The sequence below is a fragment of the Mirounga leonina genome, unplaced genomic scaffold (genome assembly GCF_011800145.1).
Source record: "Mirounga leonina isolate KUSES-001 unplaced genomic scaffold, KU_Mleo_1.0 Mir_93, whole genome shotgun sequence".
NCBI classification, from domain to species: domain Eukaryota; kingdom Metazoa; phylum Chordata; class Mammalia; order Carnivora; family Phocidae; genus Mirounga; species Mirounga leonina.
The window spans coordinates 40,322,280-40,329,528 of NW_023270854.1; the positions used below are offsets into that span (position 1 = coordinate 40,322,280).

The window sequence follows — 7,249 nt, forward strand, 5'->3', positions numbered from 1 at the left end:
GTGCTTCTTGAAATGTGATTGCTGGACCAGCAGCATCAACATCACAAAGGAACTTGTTAGAGAGGTTAATTTTGGGGTCCCTCCCCCAGATCCATTAGATAGGAAACCGGGAGGGTGAGACCCTCTTGGCATTGCCAAGGTATTATCGAATTCACCTCAGTACTAGCTCTTTGCTACTCTGCGTTGTTCACACCACCTGAGAGCTTGGGAGGCAAGTGGACTCAGGCCCCACCCCCAGACCTATTGAATCAGAATCTGCATTTCAACAAGATCCCCAGGAGATCTACCCACACAGGAAAGTTGGATTAGCCTCTGTAGCTGATCCTTTTTTTTAAAGATTTTTTTTTTCTCTTTTTATTTATTTATTTGAGAGAGAGAATGAGATAGAGCATGAGAGGGGGGAGGGTCAGAGGGAGAAGCAGACTCCCCGCCGAGCAGGGAGCCCGATGCGGGACTCGATCCCGGGACTCCAGGATCATGACCTGAGCCGAAGGCAGTCGCTTAACCAACTGAGCCACCCAGGCGTCCCTGTAGCTGATCCTTTGAGAGGAACCTGCAAAAACTAATATGTGAACAACACAATGAGCCAATGACAGTAGGTGATACAAGTAGCCTCAGGCGGCAAGTCTGTGGCTACCGTCTGGGAGGGAAATTGCCCCAGTTCACCTAGTGGCCGAAATTCAAGCCCCCTTGCCTCTGCCACCCACAAAGCAGACCCTCCCGCTCTGTGTTCTTCGGTACCTGGATAGTTGACTCTCTGTGAACTCTATACCTAAGAGTGCCTTGCATTGGAGAGTACACAATGACACATAAGGTAACCAAATTTAGGTAGATGACATGTTCACTGTCACTTTATTAAGTAAATTTATTTTGCTAACCCATACTTCTAAAAATCACATTTTGATAGTAATTATTTTTGATCAAGTTTATCCAATAAATTTACCAGATCATGTTCGAAAATCAACCTGGATAATCCTGATAGTTTAAGCAAAACACTCAGTTTCCTGATTTCATTTTGGCAAATAGGTGTCTTGATGTATTCTTTTCTGACTGAGCCAACTTATCCCCATGTACATTTCTAACGTTTTATTTTTCTGGGTGCAGCTGACTTTGAGTATTAAAAGTGTGGCTGAGAACCTGTCAGAACCAGTGGTGGTATATTAAGTAACCGAAGTCTGTCATGATTATTTCTTTGTGTTTCAGACTGGGTAGAAGAAAGTTAAGACAAATTTTCAGAGTTGTTTTAATTTTATATAGTACATTATCAATATTAACTATATATAGTATCCTAGAAATAGAGAATATAATTATTAAATATGTCAAATATTAACTAGTAATATTAAATACTAATTTGATATTGACGTTTTTATTCAATATATTTGAAGTTAAACATTAAGAAGACTGTTGACACAAACACATGTCCCTTGGTATTTTGTGAGGGTGACGGCAGAGACCGCTGGCTGTCTACCTACTATCTCCTAACTTAGTTCTTCATTAGAGACGGAGCTCTGATTTCATTCGGGTTGGCTACGTGCCTCGCTGAGAGACCACTATTTCCCAACCACCTGAACCAAGTGTCACGTGCCCTAAATTCTGGCCAGTGAGAAGTAAGTGAAATGCTGTGTATAAGGTTTCTGAGTAGGTGTCTTAAAGGTGTCTTAAAGGAGCTGATTCAGCTGGAAGAATTTTTTTTTTCTTCTCCCAATTGTTTTTTTTTTTTTTTTATGTAAGCTCTACACCAGACGTTGGGCTTGAACTCACAACCCCAAGATCTACCGACTGAGCCTTCCAGGTACTCTTGCTTCCCCCAATTGTATTTCATGATGCCTAGAACACAGATGGGACGCCCCATGCGGAAGCAATCCTGTTGTGAATTTCAGAGTGGAAGCCACATTTGTTGAGAATGGAGGAGCATAAAGATAGAAGGAGGCTGGATCCCTGATGACTTTGTGGAGCCTCCAAATCTGCCCTGGATTTCCTACCTCTAGACTTGTTCACTCAAGTGAAAAATCTTTGTGTGTTTAAGCAATGAAATTTTAGATTTTCCATTAAATGTAGCTGAATCTTATCTGATATAGGGAGAGAAGAGAGACTGAATGGAAATAATTGATTTACCTAAACATGATTCAATAAACTTGGGAACTCATTTTCTTTTGGCTAAGATTTTAAAATGGATAGACCTGAAGACATTTCAGTGTTTTCTTTCCTTCTTTTTTTTTTTTTTCTTTTTTGAGAGAGAGAGCATGCTCACGAGTGGTGGGGAGGGCAGAGGAAGAAGGATAGAGAGAATCTCAAGCAGACTCCAAGCTGAATGCGGAGCCTGAGCAGGACTCGATCTCACCACCAGGAGATCATGACCTGAGCCAAAATAGAAGTCAGACACTTAACCAACTAAGCCAGCCAGGTGCCCCAAGACACACATTTTTATTTTTTATTTTTTTAAAGATTTTATTTATTTATTTGAGAGAGAGTAAGTGCGAGAGAGAGAGAGAGCATGAGCGGGGGAAGGGGCAGAGGGAGAAGCAGACTCCCCACTGAGCAAGGAGCCTGATGTGGGGCTCGATTCCAGGACCCTTAGATCATGACCTGAGCCGAAGGAAGATGTTTAACCACCCAGGCACCCCGAGACACACATTTTTAAATGTTGCATACTACTTCTACCACTTCATCCTCTGTTCCTCTGAACAGTGTGATCAAATTGATATGTTCCCTTAAGTCTGAAAGATTCAATATTTTGTTCCACTCTAATAGTCTGAGGCATACTCTCATTTTTCAGTTAATTAATTTATAGGTAAATAAAATTTATTTTCCTATTTATCCAATGAATTTCTATCATAATCTGAAACTGTTCTTATGCCGACTCAAATAGACTTGAAAATGAGTAAAGCTGTGTTTGACAAACACAGGAAATTACAGAGGTTTCAGCATGTGACAAAGAAGACAATGTTATGGTTTTGGTGTATGACAAATGGTGATTCCATATGCTAATAAACTCAGTTGGATTTCTGCTTTTTTACATTAGTGGCTATATAAAAATGCATTTTAAAAATTACCTCAGTGAATTGGCTAGGACTTGCCTTAGAGCATTTGGTAACAGAAATAAAGTGGCTTAGACAATATAAAAGCTTATTTTCACTAATGTAAAACAAGCTCAAAATCTTGGAATTGTATGGATGCTGGTTTTTTGGTTTTTTGGTTTTTTTTTTACTGTTTTTTAAAACATTTATTTTAGAATTGCCATGAAGGGGAAGCTTTACAGATTTGAATCCATTAAGTCTAAAAATTTCTCCGGAGGAAGAGATATCCAAAACTAAGTCACAAAACAAATAAGAAAATCAGGAAAAAAAAATAAACATTTGTGAGAGATAATACGTTACCGTTACTAATATACTAATGAATTTCATAAGTTGATATGAAAATAATAAATTACTAAGTAAAATGGGCAAAGAATATAAACATATCTTTCACAGAAGAAAGGACAGTTAAATTTCAAAATGAAAATATTCTAATCTCACTGATAGATTTAAAGCAATGAAAAATTAAACATCTGTTTACTACTATACTTCTTTCATTCAAACTCAATAATTTTTCAAGTACATATGTTCAGGAAAAATTATGGAGAAATAGAATCTCTCATAAATTACATCTGCAGGCTAAGGTGTAGCTGGCAAATGTTTTGAAAAAAATTTATGAATACATTGCTATATTCAAATCAAGACATTTTACCCAAAATGTAAATTTGTGACTTCTTTTGAAAAATTGACAGTTCTGGTGACACTGAGTCTATATTCTCAAAGTCTGCCCATTGGCTAGAAGTGGAAAGTGGCATTCAGTGCCCTCTGCCAAAGCCAGCACCCTCTGAAACTTGCCCTTCCTGTCTCAGACAGGAAGGCTTCAATTATCATTTACTAGGACATTTGTACTTTCTTTCTTTCCTTCCTTCCTTCTTTCTTTCTTTTCTTTCTTTCTCTTCCTTCCTACCTTTCTTTCTTTCTTTCTTTCTTTCTTTCTCTTCCTTCCTTCTTTCTTTCTTTCTCTTTCTTTCTTTCTTTCTTTCTTTCTTTCTTTCTTTCTTTCTTTTTCTTTCTTTCTCTTCCTTCCTTCCTTCCTTCTTTTTTCTTTCTTTTTCTTCCTTCTTTCTTTCCTTCCTTCTTCCCTTCTTCCCTTCCTTCCTTCTTTCTTTCTTTCTTTCTTTCTTTCTTTCTTTCTTTCTTTCTTTCTTTCTTCTTTCTTTTCCTTCCTTCCTTCCTTCCTTCCTTCCTTCCTTCCTTCCTTCCTTCCTTCTTTCTTTCTGAATATGGAATGCTTCATGAATCTGCATGTCGTGCTTGCACAGGGCCATGCTACTCTTTTCTGTATTGGTCCAGTTTTCGCACGGGTGCTGCTGAAGCCAGCACTGTACTATTATTTTCTGAAAGTAGGTTTAAGAGGAGAAAAGAAACAGGTTTTCTGTACTTTCACTTTTTCAAAACAATTTCAGAATAATTTAAAAGGGCTGCTTTTTTCAACCAACGTGACTTCTTTATCTTGATTTCTTTCCTGACCCCTGCAGGCATTGACGTTTGTAGCTACTTGTGCTACATGAGTTTCAATATAAAATGAATTATTTTGCCATTTGGCATACAATCTACTTGACTTCTTCCCTGTGTTCATTGTTTATTGTTTTCTCTCTTCTCCCCACATTGGAGTGTAAGCTCCATCAGAATGGTGCACAGCACATAAAGGGAACTCAATAAATGTTTTTTGAAGAAATTTATTGAGTGCCTACTATGAGCAAGCATTCCAGAACGCTCTTTTCACAAATATTATCTCATTGAAAATATTAACAACATTACTTCCAATTTAAGCATTATTATTCCTATTTACTAATAAGAAAACTGACGTAGATAGAGGTTAGCTGACTCAAATAAGCTCAGACGGCTAGGTTTCCAGAGAGCCAGGATTTAAATGCAAGTCTGAACAATGATTGCACCCTGAACATTCCTCTTCAAATGTCTTTCCATATCCGTAATACAATGGAAAAAAATGTTTAGGACTTCTTAATCCTAAAAGAAAATTATGCATCCTGTGAATCTAGGTTGCTTATTCAGGACCTTCTCTGAGGTAAATTTCAATCCTCAGCTGGTAAATTTCCATGGGAAGGAGGATGACAAAACACAGTCTTTCTTACATCAGAGCAATCCTCTCCACACCAGCATCTATGGGTTAAGTAGATGAATTGTTTCCACTTAGAGTTGTCCTAGTTATGTGTATATTGATAACAATCAAGTTTGCATCTCCAGATTGGATGTCTCTTGAATTCCACATCCATATTCTTTACTAATTATTTCCAGCTTTATGGTTCACAGAAATAGCAAACTCAGTATCTTCAAAAGTGAATACTTAATGCCTTCACAAATGAGCACTTCGCTGCTGTCCTTATCTTTGTTACTAATAGTAACATCCACTCATTGTCCAAATATATATCAAATCCAGAATTCTGCAATTATCTGGGCATGTGAAGAATAGAAAATTAATGCACTCCCAGAGGAGACAGATTTATAAATCAAGTAATTACAATACTTGGGTCAGATAACAAATAACAGAGGCACATGTCAAAACCTGTATGCACACAGCAGACTTGGAAGTGCTTTTCCCTACACAGGGAAGTGAGGGAAGGCTCCATGAGCACTGTGGAAGGAGGCATTCTAATACAAGTGGAAGTAAGCATTCCCAAACCAAACTAAGCCAAAAACAGACAACAAAAAGCAAAAGAAAACAAGCAAAAAACAAGAGTGACTGGAGTTTCAAAAAACACAATTTGAAAACCACTATCATGGAGGATGGATTGGAAGGCTCTTAGAGCTGGAAGACCAATGGAGATGGTCCAGATGAGTGATGTTGAATCAGATATAGCAATTAACCCAGAGACAGATGGATGTGAGCGTGAGGAGAGACAGTGTCTAGGATGACTCCCTGGTTTCTTACTTGAGTAACTGGGAGGATCATGAAACCATTAACTCCAAGGAAGAGAAAAGCAAAGTTTTGTTATGGAAAGACAATGGCTTTGGTTTGAGACATTTTAAACTTTAAGTATCTGTGGGAGTTCCAGGGAGGTATGTCCTGTCTCAAAGTCGCAAAGGACATGATTGATGCTCCCCACCCCCACCTCCCACTCTTTATTACTTAACATCCAGGTTATCCATCCCCAAATATCGGAATTTCATTTAGGGCAGGGACCACATTCTAAATTGCTTTTTATCTAAGTAACTCATGGTATAAATACCTTTTTTTCTTGTATGAATATTCAAAGCATCTTCTCTTTCCTCTGCTCAGCAAGGACTGCCTAGGCATTTCCCCCTTACACCTCTTTTCTCCCTCCCTTCTAGCATCCCTTCACCCCTACCCTAAACTCTAGGATTTGTTGTGAAAATCAAGCCAACCAGCCATATGCTAGTGAGGATTACTATTAAGTGAAGTAAGATGTAGGGGAGAAACAAGGATGTGAATTGTATCTCAGTAAATTTGTTATAAAAAAGGAAATGAAAAAAAGAGGAGGTGAGAAAAAAAGAAGAGCTCAGAGAATGAGGAGGTAGTTTAATATATCTTGTGATAGTTGTTGTTGAGAAATAGAAAGAAGGAAAAAGTTAAATTCACATTTTCAGGAAGCAACATTACACGGAATACAGGACATCTGGAAGGAAGAAAAGATTGTAAAGATGGTTGCAGGGTATCAAGAATACCTCTTGAGAAGGCTAGAAAAGACTGGAAGTATTTGAACAGGTTGGTGTTTGACTGTGTTTCCTGGAAGGCCCGTTGGGCTGAGACTGGGACTGGTGGGGGCGGGTAGGAGTGCTGGCACAGTCACTGCTCAGGCAAAGGTCAGGGGAATGATGGCATTGGTGTTTGGTTTTGCTCTTAAATTTATTGAGGTATAATTGACAAAAAAAATTTAAATATACAAAGCGTACAATGTGATGATTTACTATACATAATAATTTATGAAATGATCATCAGAATCACATTAATTAGCAAATCCACCAGTTCTTATAGTTACCTTGTTTGGTTTGCATGTATGGTAAGAATGCTTTGGGGTCTACCTACCTGCTTAGCAAATTGCAAGTACACAATACAGTGTTGTTACCTATAGTCACCAGGCTGTACGTGAGATCTCCAAAGCTTATTCATTTCATAACTGAAGGCTTGTACATTTTGACTGGCATTTTCGTCTCCCCCTTACCTCTCGGGCCCTGATAATCACACTTTAATC

General features: G+C 38.2%; 1 non-coding gene across 1 annotated transcript; it reads right to left on the minus strand.

Annotated features, from left to right (window-relative positions):
• Positions 1 to 4,291: 4,291 nt before the first annotated feature.
• On the minus strand, positions 4,292 to 4,397 carry LOC118004792. Its single transcript, XR_004677683.1, has one exon. It is a non-coding gene; the product is annotated as a U6 spliceosomal RNA (small nuclear RNA).
• Positions 4,398 to 7,249: the final 2,852 nt, after the last annotated feature.